Source organism: Panulirus ornatus, chromosome 56 (assembly GCF_036320965.1).
Source record: "Panulirus ornatus isolate Po-2019 chromosome 56, ASM3632096v1, whole genome shotgun sequence".
Taxonomy (NCBI): Eukaryota; Metazoa; Arthropoda; class Malacostraca; order Decapoda; family Palinuridae; genus Panulirus; species Panulirus ornatus.
This window is the reverse complement of record NC_092279.1, coordinates 22644185-22666684: the sequence shown is the minus strand read 5'-3', so window position 1 is coordinate 22666684 and position 22500 is coordinate 22644185. Positions and strand designations below refer to the sequence as shown.

Genomic DNA, 22500 nt, shown 5'->3' with positions numbered 1-22500 from the left:
TAGATGAGGGTGTTATATGTTAGATGAGGGTGTTATATGTTAGATGAGGGTGTTATATGTTAGATGAGGGTGTTATATATTAGATGAGAGTGTTATATGTTAGATGAAGGTGTTATGTGTTAGATGAGGGTGTTAAATGTTAGATGAGGGTGTTATGTGTTAGATGAGGGTGTTATATGTTAGATGAGGGTGTTATACTATCTGTTCCTGCAGGTGGTTGACACTTGGTTGTAGGCATTTGGATGAGGGTGTTATACCATCTGTTACAGGCGGTGACAGCTGGTACTGGACTCTTGCATGGGTTGTCCGCACCATCTGACAGAGGTGGTGGAGGCGGTGAAGTATTCCTGAGTGTGTGTCATCTCCCATGACACGCCCTTGGAGACATGACAGCTGGTGCTCGGTTAAAGTGTCAGCAAGGCTGTCATCGGGAGGCCCTGAGGTGCCATGCTGCCACTGGTGTTAAACGTTATATGCTGCCACTGTTGTTAAACGTTATATGCTGCCACTGTTGTTAAACGTTAAATGCTGCCACTGCTGTTAAACGTTATATGCTGTCACTGGTGTTAAACGTTATATGCTGCCACTGGTGTTAAACGTTATATGCTGCCACTGGTGTTAAACGTTATATGCTGCCACTGGTGTTAAACGTTATATGCTGCCACTGGTGCTAAACGTTATATGCTGCCGCTACTGTTAAATGTTATATGCTGCCACTGGTGTTAAACGTTATATGCTGCCACTGCTGTTAAACGTTATATGCTGCTACTGGTGTTAAACGTTATATGCTGCCACTGCTGTTAAACGTCATATGCTGCCACTGCTGTTAAAAAGCTGTATGCTGCCACTAGTGATATAAGTGGTATGATGTCACTGATGTTGAAGGTAGTATGCTCCCACTAACATTAAAGAGGGTATGCTGACACCTATGTTAAAGGTAGTATGCTGCCACTGGTGTTCAAGATGGTATGCTACTCCTAGTGTTAAAGGTACAATTCTGCCACTGGTGTTAAAGTTAGCATGCTGTTGTGGGTGTTGGAAATAGCATGATGCCACTGGTGTTAAAGGTAGTATGCTGCTGTTTGTGCTAGGGGTAGTATGCTGCCACTAGTGTTAAAGGTGGTATGCTACTACTAGTGTTAAAGGTGGTATGATGCCACTGTTTTTTTTTTTATGGTACAGTGCTGCCACTGGCATTAAAGGCTGTGTGGTGCCACGGGTGATAGTGGCATAATGTAGCCACTGGTGTTTTTGGATACTTCCATCAGGATGTGTTCTTGTAGAATTAGGGTCGTAAAATGGTTGTGGGTCAAGACGTAACTCTATCCTGTCTTTCTCACTTCACTTTGGTGTTTGATGATAATGCCTCTAGAGTATCAGTGAAATGCTGGGATACGTCCTTCATATACGGCGTTAGAGAGGCAAATGTGTGTTGAGGTTTATGGCCCAACGGTCTTCATTATGGTCTATCTATCTATCTATCTATCTATCTATATCTATCTATCTATCTATCTATCTATCTATCTATCTATCTATCTATCTATATATATATATATATATATATATATATATATATATATATATATATATATATATATAGTGTGTGTGTGTGTGTGTGTATATAAGGCGTCCTAGCTTCGTCTCTTCGATGTATATCAGCTGACTTTTATTTCTCTCTTTTGTCTCTGATGTGATTATTACACGAAAGTGCACTTGGGAACTTATCGTGTTTCATTTTCCCCGTGGACTCATAGGAATATATATGTATATATATATATATATATATATATATATATATATATATATATATATATATATATATATATATTTCTTTATTTATTTTTGTATTATTTACGTTCGTGATGTCTGCGACGGACGCCACATAAGGCGAACCGCTAGCGGGACTTGCGTACCACTAGGGGTACACACGTGTACCAGTAGCGATGCCACCTGTACCACTGGCTGGGGACCGCCTCTTTAAGGTGGTGACTGACCGGAGGGCGTGTGGGGTAGGTATGCGCGGCAGGCCATGTGTGAGGTGGGGTCGGGGTGATCCTTTGCTGTTGAGGAAGTCATTGATGTGTGCGATATGGAAATACGACCGTGGAACCAGCTTGGAATATTGCCTGGTCTCTCGGGAGGAGAGATAGAGATATAATTTTAGATGATTAAAATTACGTTCATTTATAAGGTCTAGATAATCCGGGTGTGACCAAATATAATTAATTACTTAAGTAATTCCACTTCGGCTTAGATAAGGAAAGACTATTCTTATCAGCATCATTATCTTTCGTATCATAACACACGTGCGAGGAGATTTAGTCAGACGTGTTAGGTGTTTCAGGCGCAGGTGGCTGGACGCGGTAACGTCTAATGGGGTCGACGGGCAAATGCTTAGAAACACATGTAAAGGTAGAGTGGTGGCCCAATTACAGACAGGTGTTCGGGGCGTGTGTGTGTGTGTGTGTGTGTGTGAGTGTGGTGGTAGCAGTTTTGGTAGTGGGTGTGTCGGTGGCGGGTGGTGGTTTCCATTACTGTAGATCCTTCGTGTGTGTGTGTGTGTCTCCGTCCATTTCATGACCGTCGCTCGTTTTCGCGAGATGCGAATGTGAGTCGTCGTCGGTATATCGAGTTCAGTGGAGTGGGGAGGGAATGGAGGAATGAGCACAGCAACTATAAAAGTATATCTCTTATTATTATTATTGTTTGTTTTGATTGTGTGTATACATATACGATGAATGTTTCGAGTGTGTTAGTGATTACGAGATGGTTTATGTCCCTCTTTACTAGCGTGTTTGGTCGTTGGTTTATATCCCATTTGCGTGTTGGGTAGGTTATATACCTCGGTGGGTCTTCGTAGGTCTTCGCCTCTGCAACCCGCAGGCCTACACATAGCCCCAACAGCCTGGCTGGCCTGGTACATTTAGTAGGTACTTGTCCAGTGCACTCTTGAACTTCTCTACCGTGTATCCCCCCCCATGCTGTTCCTGATGGTGGATGGCAGGGTGTTGAAGAGTCTTGGGCTCCGGATGTTTAAGGTGTTCTCTCTTTTCGTGTATATCGCCCGTTTCCAAAGGTAGAATTGAAACAAGTCATCCATAGCTGTGGTGCCAGTAAGATGTTATTTTCGAATGTAGATCGGGTATACCATACCCTCTAGGATATATTCGGTATATGACGATATACCACAAACGTCTGCGCTCGAGGGAGTACAGCGTCATTGATTTCGATCGTGCCCAGTAGTTTAGTTCCTTTGCCACAGTGATCATGAGCTGTGAACGATCGCTGGACACTTTCTAAAACCGCAGTTTGACCCGCCTTTGTGGGGATGATGTTAGAACGTAACAATATATTCAATTCGGGAAAGAATTGGTGCCTTGAATAGTATCATCATTGTATTTCTTCCCTTGTCTCGAAGGAGGATCCCCCAGAACGTTATTAACGCAGGATCTGGAGGTCCTTCCAACGTCTCCAGGTCATAGGATCCCTAAGAGATTATTACCACAGGATCTGCAGATCCCTCAGACGTCTCCAGCTCATTTGAAGTTCATTGGTAAGGGCGCTTGAGAGGCGCTGTTACAAGGCCAGGTTCAGAAAATCCTCCAGTTGAGACTTGGGGCAGATCTTCGTTATGCATCGTGGAGACGAGACTCTAATTTGCCTCCCCCACTTGCGTCCTCGCACTGGAGAGCCTCTTGTAATTCGAAGCCGGGAATCCCAATAGCTAAATGAGGACCCCGAACCTGGGATCTGTTGGTGTGACCCCGAAGGCGATGTGGGTCTTACAGTTACTCCCTCCTGGCGAAATCCTCCCCGATCCTTTCCCTCCTGGCCAAGGCGCCGCCGTAGCGGGGAGGAGGGAGGAGGAGGAGGAGGGCGATTATACATGCATACGCTGGCGATGTTCAAGTTTAAATGAATGGCTCCCGAGCGCTGTTTATTCGTAATTCGGGAATGCATTAATTCCGCGGCGGGTGGGGGGTCGTGTTGCTGGAGAATGCTGGCCTTGTCATTTGCCTGTTTGGGGGACAAGGATTACCTGCCACATTAGTGTGTGTGCGTGAGTGTAAATGAGTGAGTGAGTGTGCGTGCGTGTGTCGGTGTGTGTGTGTGTGTGTGTGTGTGTGTGTGTGTGTGTGTGTGTTAAGGGGGGAGAGGGGAGTTACAGCGGATGTAATTATTGAAAAGCAGTAATATACTTATGACATAACACGTGACAGAAGTTTCAATTTCACCATCATTTGTTCTATGTTTGTATGTTCTACGAAGGTGCGTGTTCATATGCACTTTATTCGTGTGTATATATATATATATATATATATATATATATATATATATATATATATATATATATATATATTAGCATATTCCACCAGGATCGCTGTTGTTCAAGCTGGCAACAGTGCGATACACAATTTGCGTTCACGAGTTCTTACAAGGCGATAAACGGTGGGTGGGAGCCGTAACCAAGTTAGGGGCGAAGGGTGCATCTCTCTCTCTCTCTCTCTCTCTCTCTCTCTCTCTCTCTCTCTCTCTCTCTCTCTCTCTCTCTCTCGCACACATCGGCCCGTGAGTTGGTGTTAGAATAGGGGCAATTCAAGGGTTTGTAATCACCCTCCTCGGAAACGGGGCGGTAATTACCACAGGGCAATGCGAGTGGTAAGACTCACTCTTCATAATAAGTGTGTAATAGCATCAAATAGTACTGGCCATGATGTCTGTGTATCTAAATTCTAAGTTTTTTCTACGTCGGTGCTAGTAACCCAGCTCAGTTTTTCGGTATTAGTTTTTTTTTAGTCATGAAATCATTGTATATTGTACTTAACGTGTATTTCAGTAATCGCTGGTATTCTTTATATTTTACCGTTCTTCGTTATGAATGTACTGTGAGGACTACATGGGAAACAAGTATTTTTTTTTAGATACTGTATGTGCTTTTCTTGGGATATATATACTTAAGTTAACCCAAACCAAACCATTGATGGAATGATATTGTTGTGGACACATTTGTATTGATAGTTCGTTTTCTTTGAAGAGTGGGATTGAGGAGAGAATAGGTCGGATTATAAGGGTAACGAAAGCAAAATAATAAGTATTAACTCGTTTTCATTGAAGCGTGATAACGTAGAGAACAGATTAGGTTTTGGGGGTAACTATAGCAAAAGGTGAGGTGAAAGTATTTCTTCATGGCGTTAATTTTTCATTTGCTCATATTATCACCCAGATCTGTTTGTTTAATTTTCAATTAACTGAAGAATAAAGGTTGAAGTATATTAATTATTTTTTTTTACCGATATTGTTACTTGTTTACGGTGGTTTATGAGCAAGCGGTTGTAGTTTTAAGTGTACTTTGTATTGACAGTGTCAGTGAAAGATATATATTTCGAGTACGTCGGAACGGTTTTTGAAAAGCTGACGGTGCAATCCTTGAGCACGGCGATGCACGACAGTACAGTGCAGTATATAGTACCGTACAGTACTGAATGGGGTGAGGTTTATAGTTTACTGAAAATTATAGAAGAAAGTAAAGTGTTCGTCGTAACGTTCGTGTTTTAGAAAACATGATCTCACCAGATGAAAAAGACTGAACTGTATTGATTACCACAATTGAAGCTTTATCATAAATTCCTGGAACACATTAAGGTAAGTTTAACGGGTTAGAGTGATTGTATAATGTCTCATGTCTGACGGGTTAAAGTGATTGTACAGTGTCTCATGTCTGACGGGTTAAAGTCATTGTACAATGTCTCATTGTCTGACGAGTTCATTATACTACGTCTCATTGTCTGACAGGTTAAAGTCATTGCACAATGTCTCATGTCTGACGGGTTAAAGTCATTGTATTGTGTCTCATGTCTGATGGGTTAAAGTCATTGTATTGTGTCTCATGTCTGATGGGTTAAAGTCATTATATTGTGTCTCATGTCTGATGGGTTAAAGTCATTATATTGTGTCTCATGTCTGATGGGTTAAAGTCATTATATTGTGTCTCATGTCTGATGGGTTAAAGTCGTTACACTATGTCTCATGTCTGTAGAGTGCAGCCGTGCGAGATTTTAATGTCTGTTTTCTTCTCTTTTTGTCCACAGAACCAACGGGGTGAGCAGCCACTCCCAGCTGCTTCAGACATCAGGTAAGTCTCGCCATATCTTGGTGTAGTTTGGTTGTTAGGGAGGTAGGTCGTCTTCACTTGTCGTCCGTCATAAAGATACAAGATTAGGATGAGATAGTTTTCCTCATTGATCCGGTTTCTCATAATCTTGGTGTGTGTGTGTGTGTGTCGGATAGAGTGAGAGGCGATAATGGGGCTTAATGGGTTAGGAATGAGGAAGGGCCTGAGGGAGATTATGAGGCGGGTGTGAAAACATGATTATCGTCTAATGAGCTGTAACTCTGTAATCATGTAGTTTGTCTGTATTTTCCCCAGTATGTGTTATGTATACACAATGCATAAACACTTGTTGTGTAATGAATACTTAGAGGTATCTGAACCTTTTAAAGGTTAATTTATTAGCATGTGAAAAATGATAAACGTGTGTCTAATTATTTCCGTACATGGTTTCTGATCTGTATTGATCACCTTCGGTATTGATCAATGAGTCTGTCTGGCGGTACACTGGGCGGACACCCGGACGACCCCTGGCGTATGTGAACAGATTGAGTCCGAAGTTTACTCATGTTATTATCTCTGAGGAAACTCGTGCGGTGGAACGTTGAAGAATATGGGCGTTCCGTGCTTAGTCTTGTGTTTCATCACTCCGCCCTTCCACTTCCAGTCATGATGGCTTCATTCCCCAGCCATTTGGACGTGGCATTGCGAAGCTGCTGACGTGTGGCGGTACGATGTCTGGCCAGATGGCTTTTCAGCAGTGCTGGGAATATTCGGGGGTTCAGTGTGTTGTCTCTCCCTCGTCGTCGCGTCGCCCTGGTGTTTAAACCTTCCGACTCTTTGGTTGTGGAGTTTGACCTCTGGTCCATACCAGTCCCTGGCGTTTGGTGGACCGATAGCCCCTCTTGGTGGTCCACTATGTCAGGTCTAAGGCAGGCGTTGGACCGATTCCCCTCCCTCCCTCTGGTGGTTCCCATGTCAGGTGTGAGGCTGGCGCTGGCCCGGTAGCCCTCCACGTTGGTCCACACGGGAGGAGGAGAGACGGGCGGGGGATGTATAGCCACGGGTCTCGCACGCCGGGAGTCACGTCCAGAGCGAAGCCTCCTCCTCCTCCTCTTCCTCCTCCTCCTCCTCCTCCTCCACCTCCTCCTTCTCCTCCCAGCCGACGTGTCCTGTGTGTATAACCTGAAGACCAAGCGAGGATCTGCTTTTCTTTTTGTGGTCTGGGTCGATCAAGATCAGGTACCAGCTGCCCGAAGCTTAAGACGTAGCGGATAGAATTAGTGTTCAGATTCAATGACCGTAATTCTGGTCGTCGGCGTTTTCCCAGCACAGGGGAAGCTCGATGGACTCACGGAGATATGTACTGAGCGGTGATGACCCTGGAGACTGCCTGTTGATCGCGGAAACATTTTTCTGAATCGCATACACCAACAACAGATTACATGTTAACCATGCTGGTATTTATGCATGGGCACGTATGGGTTAAAGCCAGGCACACCTTCCCTGGGGATCGTTCTGTGGAATACACGGTGGAGAGTTTTGGGTGAGGGGGGGATGGATGCAGACTGCACACATATCTTTTGCCTCCCCTTCAGTTTAATGTGTGTGTGTGTGTGTGTGTGTGTGTGTGTGTGTGTATGTGTTACCTTATGTTTACCTTACCTTGCATATATAATACCGGACATATACCTTGTATTACACATATCTTATATATATATATATATATATATATATATATATATATATATATATATATATATATATATATATATATATATATATATATATATTCACATGCACATACCTTACCTTATATATATCGTAGATATACCTTATCTTGAGTATGCTCAACCTTCTGTGGGTCTTTACCTTAAATTGTGTATGCCTTGCAGCACGCATGCCTTACCTTAAGTATACGTTAATAACGTAGACGTTACCTTACGTATGAATGATAATACGTGTACCTCAACGTAGATGTTACCTTACGTAAGCCTCAACGTAGATGTTACCTTACGTATACCTCACTTTATGTACGCCTTACATTATGTACGTCAGAAAAAACGTATACCTTATGTATACCTTGCATTATGTACTCTAGACTATACGTGCACTTTACATTATGTATAACTTGCATTATGTACACCAGATAATACGTATACATTATGCATACCTTGCATTACTTGCACCGGACAAAACTTTAAACCCAATAGTATGTATACCTGATATTACGGACACCTTACATTATGTATACCTTACCTTACATTATGTATACCTTACCTTTCATTATGTATACCTTACCTTTCATATGTATACCTTGCCTTTCATTATGTATACCTTGCCTTTCATTATGTATACCTTACCTTAACTTACGTACACCTGACCTTCGGTACACCTCAGGTCGATTTACGGACACCTTACAGTATGTATACCTTACCTTTCATTATGTATACCTTACCTTTCATTATGTATATTTTACCTTTCATTATGTATACCTTGCCTTTCATTATGTATACCTTGCCTTTCATTATGTATACCTTGCCTTTCATTATGTATACCTTGCCTTTCATTATGTATACCTTGCCTTTCATTATGTATACCTTACCTTAACTTACGTACACCTGACCTTTGGTACACCTCAGGTCGATTCCAAAGTCTCGTCTTCCCCTTCCTTCACCAGTCGGTCTGGGAGACGCGGCATCCTCCTCCTCCTCCTCCTCCTCCTCCTCTTCCTCCTCCTCCTCCTCCCCCCGATGATCCAGCTACCCGTTTGAGGCCGCGGCCCGCAGGGTGACGACGTACCCTCCACAACTTGTGGCAGATCATGAACACTCTCTAAATACACGTCCAGCGAGTACTTAAATTTCTACCCAGGGTTGATCCCTGATATCTCCCAAGACCAGAGGAGTCGCCCCCCCTCAGGGATGTTGCGGACACACGTTTTCTTTGTAGTTATGTGTGTGGTACCTTCTTCCCCTTACCCTCCCTCCTTTGTATATATTTGAGAAGGCGATAGAAAATGAAGGCGATAGAAAATGAAGGCGATAGAAAATGAAGGCGATAGAAAATGGGTTTTTTTTTTCCTCCCCCTCATCTTTTTTTTTTAGGGTTGTATCAGAAATGACCCTTGCTTTTTGGGGATTTTTTTTTTTCCCACCCAGTGTATATTGTGGTTCAGATGGTCCTCACTGTGTGCCCGAGGCTGCTGGTTCGAGTCGTGAGTATAGAGGGAAGCGCGAGGAACGTTTATCTGGAAACTGTGTGTGGTGGGGAGAGAGAGAGAGAGAGAGAGAGTGGACAGGTAGCCATATGGAGACCCCACGTGTTTAGGACTCTCTCTCTCTCTCTCTCTCTCTCTCTCTCTCTCTCTCTCTCTCTCTCTCTCTCTCTCTCTCTCTCTCTCCCAAGGAACGTGACTCAACTCATGAGTCATATCCTACTTTGCCCTGAGTCGTGTTCTATTTTAACGTTAGTGAGTTCTCTGTCCGTAGTCGCTGGAAACACTTACCATAATGTTTCCCAAGTTCTTAAAACGGTTTCAGAAGCGAGAGATGTCTGGCGCTTGACCGACAGAATGTTGTGGTTTGATGATGCAGCTCGAATGACGGCCATTGGTCATGTATTCTCTTAATTCTGACCAATCAGGAAAGGACATTTTCTCTCGTCAGTGAGAACCATCTTTTGGCCACCGTAAAGAGATGGGACGTGTCTCCAGCCAAGAGGGAGAGGGAGAGGAGGAGGGAGGAGATAGGTGAACAATGACCCGTCGTGACCCCCTTCACTGGCTACGGCACTACAGTCGTAGTTAACAGGCTTGATGGCGAGAGATGCGCTGCTGTCGGCGACCACGGCTTCGAGAGACTCCTACCGTACCTGACCGTGCCAGGAGACGGTCATGCGACCTGAGCGGCGGATCAACACCTCCAGGGACCGCTGTGAACGGGGTCCACCTCGGGTGTCGCGCCTTTGCCTCACTGAAGGGCCAGACGCGTCTCGCCGTGGACCTACGTATGTGGTTGTGTCCCCGACATGTGAGATTTCGATGGCATATTGCTCCTGACTCAGGTTTGGACATTTTTTTTTTTTTTCCCGTAAGTTACGCCACTCGCGGGAATGTGTTCGTTCGCAACTTCAACCTTGGCTCATGACTGGCGTTGGATCGTAGTGTCTACGTTTGTGATAACTTTTAGAACACTAGGGTTTCGACCCGCTCCTTAATTCACCCCTAATAGCTCTGCTCCACTCTAGGCAACACAAGGGGGACCCATGGAACACTCACACCCTTTTGGTTACTATTTCATCCAAGAGTTTTTCTCTTTTTGTCTGTCGTGTTCGTGATTGCTTCTACATCGTTGGCGAGGTCGCGTTCGGGAGGGTACGGAACAGAGGCCTTGTTAGAACACATCCCGGAGCTCGCCACTCGTCGTGAACACGACACTGAAACGGGAGCGTCCATACCACTCACATCCAAGCCCCCAGTTGTTTACCCTTAACCACTTTATGTGCATTATCAAGAAAGAGAATAACTATAATTAGATGATAACCACTTTATGTGCATTATCAAGAAAGAGAATACCATAATTAGATGAATTATGCATTAGCAGGTAACAGACAGGGGTATAAAGATATATACTAAAGTACAAGATCACATTGTACTCCAAGGACACATGTACTGTAAGGACTCGTTGTAGAAAGCAATATTTTTTTGTCTCCTTCGGTATTTTAGAACGTAACCCTCACACCCAGTTGAGGACGAGGATACGTGGACGTAGCGGGGAAGCCCCAAACCCTTCTGTGGTCCAGAGCTGGAATAGCCGGAACCGCTAAAGGTCGTCGAGCGACGAACCAGCACTGCCAGTTCAGCCCTTTCGCTAACGTTACTTGTGTGTGTGTGTGCAGCCGCCTAAGATGAGAGGAAGGGAGAGAGAGACAAAAGGGCACCACGGCTGAGGAGAGGAGCTTGGGGTGTACCAGCTCGCTTTTTACCTCGCTCAGAGCACCGGCCATAACGCTGTTACGGCGTCATCCTCCCGTGGAGTTCCAGCGGATGTCAACTGGTCTGGACAAGAATGCGGCTCACGTGATCGTGGCCTTCGGGACCGAGTGTTAGCTACTCTGAGGCTGAATGTTTTTGACGTTTCTCTCTCTCTCTCTCTCTCTCTCTCTCTCTCTCTCTCTCTCTCTCTCTCTCTCTCTCTCTCTCTCTCTCAGCGAAGCGCGTTATGTTTCGCCTAAATGGTAGTATAAAGGATCGGATCCATTATGTACACCTTTATGGTGGTAGTGTAATGGATCAGACCCCATCCTTCATTGGCAGCGAGCTGCTGTACAGTACGTGGGCGGGTGTACAGTACGTGGGCGGCATTGTGTCGCTTAGGTTGAAGGTTGCGTGTTTCTCCCCATAGTTTCGTCTTGATTTGAAGTGATGATTTCTGTATCTTGTCCTGTCTGGTTCTGTACCTTGTCCTGTCTGGTTCTGTATCTTGTCCTGTCTGGTTCTGTATCTTGTCCTGTCTGGTTCAGTATCTTGTCCTGCCTGGTTCTGTATCTTGTCCTGTCTGGTTCTGTGTCTTGTCCTGTCTGGTTCTGTACCTTGTCTTGTCTGGTTCTGTATCGTCTCCTGTCTGGTTCTGTATCTTGTCCTGTCTGGTTCTGTATCTTGTCCTGTCTGGTTCTGTATCTTGTCCTGTCTGGTTCTGTACCTTGTCTTGTCTGGTTCTGTATCGTCTCATGTCTGGTTCTGTGTCTTGTCCTGTCTGGTTCTGTATCGTCTCCTGTCTGGTTCTGTGTCTTGTCCTGTCTGGTTCTGTATCTTGTCCTGTCTGGTTCTGTATCTTGTCCTGTCTGGTTCTGTATCTTGTCCTGTCTGGTTCAGTATCTTGTCCTGTCTGGTTCTGTATCTTGTCCTGTCTGGTTCTGTATCTTGTCCTGTCTGGTTCAGTATCTTGTCCTGCCTGGTTCTGTATCTTGTCCTGTCTGGTTCTGTATCTTGTCCTGCCTGGTTCTGTATCTTGTCCTGTCTGGTTCTGTATCTTGTCCTGTCTGGTTCAGTATCTTGTCCTGTCTGGTTCTGTATCTTGTCCTGTCTGGTTCTGTATCTTGTCCTGTCTGGTTCTGTATCTTGTCCTGTCTGGTTCTGTATCTTGTCCTGTCTGGTTCTGTATCTTGTCCAGTCTGGTTCTGTATCTTGTCCTGTCTGGTTCTGTATCTTGTCCTGTCTGGTTCTGTATCTTGTCCTGTCTGGTTCAGTATCTTGTCCTGCCTGGTTCTGTATCTTGTCCTGTCTGGTTCTATACCTTGTCCTGTCTGGTTCTGTATCGTCTCCTGTCTGGCTCTGTGTCTTGTCCTGTCTGGTTCTGTATCGTCTGCTGTCTGGTTCTGTGTCTTGTCCTGTCTGGTTCTGTATCTTGTCCTGTCTGGTTCTGTATCTTGTCCTGTCTGGTTCTATATCTTGTCCTGCCTGGTTCTGTATCTTGTCCTGCCTGGTTCTGTATCTTGTCCTGTCTGGTTCTGTATCTTGTCCTGCCTGGTTCTGTATCATCTCTTGTCTGGTTCTGTATCTTGTCCTGCCTGGTTCTGTATCTTGTCCTGCCTGGTTCTGTATCGTCTCCTGTCTGGTTCTGTATCTTGTCCTGTCTGGTTCTGTATCTTGTCCTGTCTGGTTCTGTATCTTGTCCTGCCTGGTTCTGTATCATCTCTTGTCTGGTTCTGTATCTTGTCCTGCCTGGTTCTGTGTCTTGTCCTGTCTGGTTCTGTATCGTCTCCTGTCTGGTCGATGGTACACTGTGATAGCTGTTGCAAGGAGGCGGGGGCGGCATATCTGATGGACCATTCGCTAATTAGTTTTCAAGTAATTAATGAAGTTGTGAATCTTGCACGGGGGAGATACGAGTTTGTGAATTACACCGGGGGTCGCACACTCCAGGAAAGCGAGGTAAATAATTGTAGAACCTGCCCCTTTTTTAGGCCGACGCTACAAGGGTGTCTCAAAAGTCCGGACTCGTAAGCTGAAGGCAAGGCTGTATATACAGGGTGTCTCAAAAAGTTCGGACTCATAAGCTGAAGGCAAGACTACAGAGTGTCTCAAAAGTCCGGAATCTTCATCAAGATTCACCGTTTACCTTCAGTTCAAACGTATGAAGAAAAATTTCCCCCCCCCATCCCCCGTGAGGTCAAAGGTCATCATATCGGTAACCTCGTGGGGATTTTTTTTTGGGGGGGGTTAGTTACTTCGCTGCGGTTGGTTGACGTTGCGCGGAACGTCCCCATCCCCCAGCACCTGGTCATGATGGACCTCAGCTCCGTGACTATGGTCGCTTATGTCTCTGGCGTAAAGCAGGAAAGATTGACTGGAGTGTCACAGCCCTGGTCATTCGAGGGGAAAAGACTGATTTAATGTTGTAAATGATTCAGTTTTTCATTGTTCTGTAAATGAAGCATTTATTCATTGTGGTGTAAATGAAGCATTTATTCATTGTGCTGTAAATGAAGCGTTTATTCATTGTGGTGTAAATGAAGCGTTTATTCATTGTCCTGTAAATGAAGCATTTATTCATTGTGCTGTAAATGAAGCGTTTATTCATTGTCCTGTAAATGAAGCATTTATTCATTGTGGTGTAAATGAATCATCTACAGATTTCGTAACTCACTGATTGATAGTTCTACTATGCTTGGTAAGAGACGACTCCGCAATATTTCCATCCATTACTGAGTTACTGTGCGTGATAACTCTGCTCCAGTCAGTAGGATGACCAGAGTCTTGGAGGTGGACGAATAGTGCTTTGGATTCGTGACGTTATCCATTTGTGTGTTGTTCTGCCCCAATTGATAACTAAGAACCTTACCAGTTTGACTGATATAAACCTGGTCACACTCTTTACAGGGGATATTGTAAACACATCCCTCCTGAAAAGTTACAGAATTTCCGATAAGGCTTTTTCCTAACCGTATTATTAATATTATTGCTGAAAACTACATTAATATTAAAAGAAAGAATAACAAGAATATTAACCAGGTTCTCGTAATAGGGTAATACGAACCGCTGGTAGGTGGTACGAACCACTAGTGAACAGAAAACATATTACCCTGCTGTGAGAACTTGCTTGTTACTAATGTTGTCTTCAGCAATGATAATCCGGTTGGTGAAAGTCTCATCAGAAACTCCGTTACCCCTCAGAAGGGTTGTGTGTACAACATCCCCTTTGTCTGTGGATGAGCTCTGTGTCTTCTTAGATGCCGTGTCTTTTTCCTGGAATCTAGGTCTGTATATATCTGTGTAATTACCCGTTTGTCTCTGGTATGGGAAGGGAGTGGAACACCTTCTCTCCTATCGTTTAGTATTTTAAAGGTCTTCACGTTTTTATTTCTAAGGTTTCCCATCGCTGCCTCTACCGGAGTTCCGTTCACCCTCTTCGTCATCAGTCAAGTTAAAAGATTTGAAAGGATGTGCAGTGTGTGTGTGTGTGTGTGTGTGTGTGTGTGTGTGTGTGTGTGTGTGTGTGTGTTTCCTGTGCCGTTGTGAGGACTTTGGGATAAATATATAAAGGTCGGGTTCCTGTCCATGCTTTCAGTATTCACAAGTCGGCGCAGCTCCTTGTGCTGTCTGTACTCGCCCCGCAACACTCTTCGATAAGTGGTAATTTGCCGACCTCTCTTCAGCACGACGGTTCGAACGACCCTTGACCCACCGAAACTACGACCCTCGAACACGACGGTACGACCCCTCGCGAGAGCAAGACGGGTACGACCGTCAGGCATGATGGAACGCAGTACGAGATTCAAATAGCAACAGGCCATTTTGAGTGGACCTTTCCTTGGCGTTTGTGACTGGCTGAGGATAACGGCATGGTCGAGAGGGAGGGATGGCGTAGTGTGCGGCATGAGTTGAGAAAGGTGTACACACGTCACTAACTCAGGGCGCAGACAGTGTTCACTCCGTCGTGGATTCGAAGCGTCCGTTTAACTAGGAATGACCCAAGCCTTGCAGTTAGACGCTCCGATCAAGCAGAGCCCTTGATGATTTTGTACATATCTTTACCAGATTCTCACCGGCTGGCTCTCTCTCTCTCTCTCTCTCTCTCTCTCTCTCTCTCTCTCTCTCTCTCTCTCTCTCTCTCTCTCTCTCTCATGCCGGAGGTCTCACTGGGGCGCCCGACCACACATCAGTCATTACGTCCGGTGTTGTTAAGTAAGGGATCCGGGAACCCAGAAGGATCTCCGAAGATCGCGTAGAAATTGCTTCTCTGGTGATGTGTTGGAATCATTATCATTCTCGCTAGCTCGACTCTGTGCGTTCTTTGTACTCTGCAGTCTGTGTTCTCAGCTGAACACAGACGTTCCCATACCCACAGGGTCGTACCGTCATGCTCCAGGGTCGTACCGTCGTGCTCCAGGGTCGTAACGTCGTGCTCCAGGGTCGTAACGTCGTGCTCCAGGGTCGTAACGTCGTGCTCCAGGGTCGCACCGTCGTGCTCCAGGGTCGTAACGTCGTGCTCCAGGGTCGTAACGTCGTGCTCCAGGGTCGCACCGTCGTGCTCCAGGCTCGTAACGTCGTGCTCCAGGCTCGCACCGTCGTGCTCAAGGGACTGATATAGTAGTAAGGCGATGGATGAGTGACTTGTGGACCTGGGAGGACGTTGATGTGTGGTGCCCTGTTGATGTTGGTGATGGTGGTGGTGTGGTGGTGGTGATGATGGTGGTGATGTTTGGGTTGCAGATTATGGTGGGGTTTAGTGATGATGGTGTTTGATGTTGGTGATGGTGGTGGTGGTGGTGATGTTGGTGAGGATGACGACGGCGTGGTGGCGTAACTGATGGTGGTGATATGGTGGTGGGTAGAGTGCTCACGGCTCGTGGTTGGTGGTGGTGGCGGTGGTGTGAGGAAGTGACCGGTCTTCCTGGCACTGCTCGTGACTGTGGTGCTTTGAGATGTGGTGCGCCCTTCGCCTGGACGGTGTACGCCGGGGTAAGGCAGTCGTCACTGGTTCGGAGATGTACAGCGTTACGGTGGTCAGTGGCTGGGAGAAATTACCGTCGGCAAGAAGCATTTCACCTATTGCCTCCTCTGCGAATCTCTCTTCACGACTGTCCAATATGTACATATATATATATATATATATATATATATATATATATATATATATATATATATATATATATATATATATATATATATATATATCCCTGGGGATAGGGGAGAAAGAATACTTCCCACGTATTCCCTGCGTGTCGTAGAAGGCGACTAAAAGGGGAGGGAGCGGGGGGCTGGAAATCTTCCCCTCTCGTTTTTTTTTAATTTTCCAAAAGAAGGAACAGAGAATTGGGCCAGGTGAGGGTATTCCCTCAAAGGCCCAGTCCTCTGTTCTTAACGCTACCTCGCTAATACGGGAAATGGCGAATAGTTTGAAAGAAAACGAAATATATATATATATATATATATATATATATATATATATATATATATATATATATATATATATATATATATATATATATATATATGACATCAGGCTGTGGAAGTTGAGGCTCTGCCGATGAAGAAACTGGTGAGTATTGTTTACGTTGCCATGTTGTGGTGTGTGTGGACAGGACTGAGTTTTGCTTCCTCTCGTCCAAGAAGCTTATAGACTAGTTCTCTCGACCCATTCTACATGTAAGCTTGCTTTGTGTGTGTGTGTGTGTGTGTGTGTGTGTGTGTGCTATCTTAGCGTTTATTTTGTCTACAACTGCTTCTGGCGTCACTGTACGGGGTTGTTAAAAGTTGTATGGCGTGAAGTTATTATTTGTTGAAAAGTCATGTTAGGTTCTGATGTGTGGATTTGTGTTGTGTAACTGACAGTTTATCTGTTCAGCTTTATTCATTCATTCATTTATGTTTGTCATTTATGAGTTTGTCGACCCTTTATTGCGCCAGGTGTTTAATTGTAATTTTTTGTTTATATACATCAGAAGTTGATTTGTTGAGCTGTGTTGGGTCAGACATTAAATCCGCTAAGCTTTAATACGTCTAGCATTAATTTGTTAAGCTTTATTAAGTTGTTAAGCTTTAATACGTGTAGCATTAATTTGTTAAGCTTTATTTCAGTTGTTAAGCTTTAATACGTCTAGCATTGATTTGTTAAGCTTTATTAAGTTGTTAAGCTTTAATACGTTTAGCATTAATTTGTTAAGCTTTATTTAAGTTGTTAAGCTTTAATACGTCTAGCATTGATTTGTTAAGCTTTATTAAGTTGTTAAGCTTTAATACGTGTAGCATTGATTTGTTAAGCTTTATTTAAGTTGTTAAGCTTTATACGTGTAGCATTAATTTGTTAAGCTTTATTAAGTTGTTAAGCTTTAATACGTGTAGCATTGATTTGTTAAGCTTTATTTAAGTTGTTAAGCTTTAATACGTGTAGCATTAATTTGTTAAGCTTTATTAAGTTGTTAAGCTTTAATACGTGTAGCATTGATTTGTTAAGCTTTATTTAAGTTGTTAAGCTTTAATACGTGTAGCATTAATTTGTTAAGCTTTATTAAGTTGTTAAGCTTTAATACGTCTAGCATTAATTTGTTAAGCTTTATTTAAGTTGTTAAGCTTTAATACGTCCAGCATTAATTTGTTAAGCTTTATTAAGTTGTTAAGCTTTAATACGTCTAGCATTAATTTTTTAAGCTTTATTATATCAGGCATTAATCCGTTAAGCTTTGTTACGGCGAACATTAATTTGTTAACTTGTTATACATCAGGCATTAAGTTAAGCTTTATTGCGTAAAGCGTTCATTTGTAAAGCTTTATTACGTCAATTTTTTTTTTATTTGTTAAGCTTTTGTCATACGTCAGTCTTGAACTTGTTAAGCTTTGATTATCAGCGTTAAGCTTTCTTGTTAAGCTTTGATTATCAGCGTTAAGCTTTCTTGTTAAGCTTTGATTATCAGCGTTAAGCTTTCTTGTTAAGCTTTGATTATCAGCGTTAAGCTTTCTTGTTAAGCTTTGATTATCAGCATTAAGCTATATCAAGCTTCCATTATCAGCACTAAGCTGTGTAATATGACAATAAGCCGTGGATATTTGATTTATATCACGTTATTATTATTTTTTTTTTTGGAGGGAGGTGGCGTTTGAACTAGTAATCTAGTTTTGGTATTGTTACATGGTCGTTTGTTGCATTTTTATTACGTTTATAATTTAGATTTAATTTAGATTTACGCTTATAATTTAGATTATAAATTTAGATTATATATGATTTAGATTTATTACGCTTATAATTTAGATTTAATTTAGATTTACACTTATAATTTAGATTATAAATTTAGATTATATATAATTTAGATTTATTACGCTTATGATTTAGATTTACTTTAGATTTTTCTTTAAGCTTGATTTATTGATATGTATTTTTGTAAGTCATTAATGTTAAGTCGGATATGATTAATTATAAAACCATTGTATTTAATCTCTTAATTTCCTCTCCTTTATGAATGTTAAGAGAACTTGATAAATTACACTTGAATAATGTCGTTCAGTTTGGTCGTTTTGATGAACAGCTTCCTCAAGTGTTAAGGGTAAGGCTAGAATTACTTCTATTTCAACGTACAGGTGGCCAACGCTGAGTATCCTTTTTCAGTATATCTCAGCAAAAGCCTAGATCAAAATACATATAACCTGTAAACCACGACTGCAGGCAGAAATATATATATATATATATATATATATATATATATATATATATATATATATATATATATATATATATATATATGCGCTACCTCGCAAACGCGGGAGACAGCGACAATATATATATATATATATATATATATATATATATATATATATATATATATATATATATATATATATATATATATATTTGTGTGAATTATATATGGCTTTACAATTTAATTTTCTCGAGCCTAAAAGTTAGGAATAGTAGGACTAGTACAGGCATGGCACAGAAAACGAAGTCTGTTTAAATCAACATCATAGGTCAGTGGGAGAGAAAGGCCTTCTCGTTAGGGTACAAGTCCTGGATATTGAACACACTGGATTATTACGAGTCAGTTTCAACACACTGACGCTCGAACAAACAGCAGGATGCCTGGGAAATGCCGTTTGACCAACCGGATGTCCGTCAAGGAAAGGTAATTATTATTCTTAGATGTCTTCAAGTAAAAGACTCTTAGATGTCTTCAAGTAAAAGACTCTTAGATGTCTTCAAGTAAAAGACGGATTGTCGACAGATGGTGAAGGATTGATATATACGATCCAGTATAACCCCTGTTATGTTGTTTATATGCCTACACCTCCATCTTGTAAAGTGTTCTGAGGGGGGCTGAGATGCACTGTTCCTCTCTCTCTCTCTCTCTCTCTCTCTCTCTCTCTCTCACAGGGATGGCTGATACATTGCCAGAATGCAACATTGGATTTCCGTGTTGCACGAAGTCAAACTTGCGTCAGCCGTCTCATTTCATTTACGATCGCGAGACGTGCTGTAAAAGGAGTTGCCTCGTGAGCTTAGGGTGCGGTATTTGTTGATGACCCCGAGATGAAGCACACCACTTGTTAAAGGTGGATAAGAAGTCCCAACTTGCCTGTTTGACCTGGCACGCGACTCTCGCCACCTTCGGGCCATATTTAGGAAGGGCTGAGCGTTGTGAACGTACATGATTGGCAAATCACTTTAGTCCCTCACCACATATGCGGTGGAGGAGACCGTTTTCTTTGTAGTATTAAATGTCTGGCTGCATTTACTTGGTAAGATTGTTTGCTTAACAGAAAAGAGGCAGATTATTTCGAAGGGTGAATAAATGTGTTTGCCTGTGATGTATATACTCAGTATGATATTGATCTTGTACATTTCGTGGTAAGAGCTAGGCATGATCATTTCTGTACGTTACGATCCCCCACATGGATGGTGGTAAGTGCAGTATTACACAGAATGACGAAAAAGGACACAAATTAAAATGTTTCTGTCCAGCAGCTCGCTTCTCAGTGAATGACAGTGGAACACATGATACCACGAAGAGGGGCTGTCACTGGTGTGTTTAGTCTTGACGACTGGTCACACACACACACACACACACACACACACACACACACACACACACACACACAGGTGTGGTGTAAGTGATTGGCGTTATTGACAGTGAGTCAAGTCAGCTTGGACCTGCCTGGAGGTGGTCCCCTTTGGGTTCGAATCCTGGGCGCAACGGCTCCACACCCCCCACTCAAAGGTGTACATCACGTTCTCGGGGCGGGTCGAATAATGGCTCAGGGTGTGTGTGTGTGTGTGTGTGTGTGTACTCACTCTAGACATGTTACATATATATAGAAGGTCAGGAGACACGGGGCAAGCACGAGTGTGTAAACTCGCGCTCTCTCTCCGTAACGCACCCACTCGCTCACTCTGCCTGCGGGCAGATATTAGAATAGCATTCATGTATATTGGTTAAGAAAACAGTAAACTGTTCTAAAACCCAGATAACTGCAAACTACAGTTGGCTCCTCACGTCTGGTCAACGCACGTAGAGAAGCGCAACGAACCAATAGAAGAAGATCCAGAGGAGGATGACGCCAGGACTCACAAGAGCCGAGTTACAGGGACAGGTTAAGAGGTCATAAGATCGTCCACGAAGGAAGAAAGAAGAGTAAGACGAGACCTAATTGTATCAGTGAAACATTCCTCGACATATGTCGAGATGCAACAACAGAGGCCAGAGCACGAAATGTAGCGAGAATCCTTCTTAGGAAGTGTGTAAAGCAGAACATATATGCTTATGATCCCCTGGATGAACGGAGTGAACCGAATTATGAGTTACTGAACATGGACAGCGTGTTACAGAAGTTCGGGAAGTTGTGTATGAAAGGAGAGAATGTTCGAGAGATGAAGGGATGTGGGGTGTGTGGCCCCAACGGGATTAGGATTCTCCTCCCTCACTCTACAAAGGATCACACGCTAGGGTTTGAGGCGTAGGATCCTTTACCCTTGTACAGTACATTTCCTCCTACTCCTACCCTCAGTCCTAACATTATACACGTACCCCCCAAGGACCTTCCAGCAAACTCCCGACCGGAATTCTTCTGCAACACCAACCAGAAAAAAAAAAGGACCAAAAAAAAGTCTCGTAAGTCAATGATTATGACGAGTTCGTAAAAATAAAAAAGTCTATAATTATGACGGTGAGTTCGGAGCGTTATCTCCCCAGTCACCCTAGAACGGACTCGCCCCTTGTGTGTATGACTGACGCTTTTAGTACGGGTTGTGGCTGGGTGACACGCTGATGGCAGGTGGCCCGGCCGTCTGGATCCATCGGATTTTACATGTATGTCCTCCACTTGGCTAGTCTCCCCTGAGCGTAAAGGAGCATTATAGAAAACGGCGCCATACGGTTTTGGACGCCGTTTATAAGTTTGTTTCCAGATTCATTTTTGTTTTTGTCCTTTAGTCTTATGGTACTTATAGAAATGACGGGGAATGGTTTATATATCTCTTGAACATTGATTAAAGATTCATAAAGTCATTTTTTTTTACGACGATCAGACACTGCGTACATAATCAGGGACGAATAAGAAAATGAAATTTACTCTCATCTTATCTTCTCTAGTTGTATACAATTATGTATCTATCTATCTATCTATCTATCTATCTATCTATCTATCTATCTATCTATCTATCTATCTATCTATCTATCTATCTATCTATCTATCTATCTATCTATCTATCTATCTATCTATCTATCTATCTATCTATCTATCTATCTATCTATCTATCTATCTATCTATCTATCTATCTATCTATCTATCTATCTATCTATCTATCTATCTATCTATCTATCTATCTATCTATCTATCTATCTATCTATCTATCTATCTATCTATCTATCTATCTATCTATCTATCTATCTATCTATCTATCTATCTATCTATCTATCTATCTATCTATCTATCTATCTATCTATCTATCTATCTATCTATCTATCTATCTATCTATCTATCTATCTATCTATCTATCTATCTATCTATCTATCTATCTATCTATCTATCTATCTATCTATCTATCTATCTATCTATCTATCTATCTATCTATCTATCTATCTATCTATCTATCTATCTATCTATCTATCTATCTATCTATCTATCTATCTATCTATCTATCTATCTATCTATCTATCTATCTATCTATCTATCTATCTATCTATCTATCTATCTATCTATCTATCTATCTATCTATCTATCTATCTATCTATCTATCTATCTATCTATCTATCTATCTATCTATCTATCTATCTATCTATCTATCTATCTATCTATCTATCTATCTATCTATCTATCTATCTATCTATCTATCTATCTATCTATCTATCTATCTATCTATCTATCTATCTATCTATCTATCTATCTATCTATCTATCTA

The 22500-nt window shown here is 42.6% G+C and overlaps 1 protein-coding gene across 6 annotated transcripts in view; it reads left to right on the top strand.

The window, feature by feature from the left end:
* The window catches only part of Arms (Ankyrin repeat-rich membrane spanning), a 640646-nt gene that overhangs the window by 114530 nt on the left and 503616 nt on the right, over positions 1–22500 (top strand). For all 6 annotated transcript variants that reach the window (XM_071694089.1, XM_071694090.1, XM_071694085.1 and 3 more), the window contains exon 3: positions 6090–6133. The gene's annotated coding sequence lies outside the window, so the exon portion shown is untranslated. The remainder of the gene's footprint in view (positions 1–6089; positions 6134–22500) is intronic.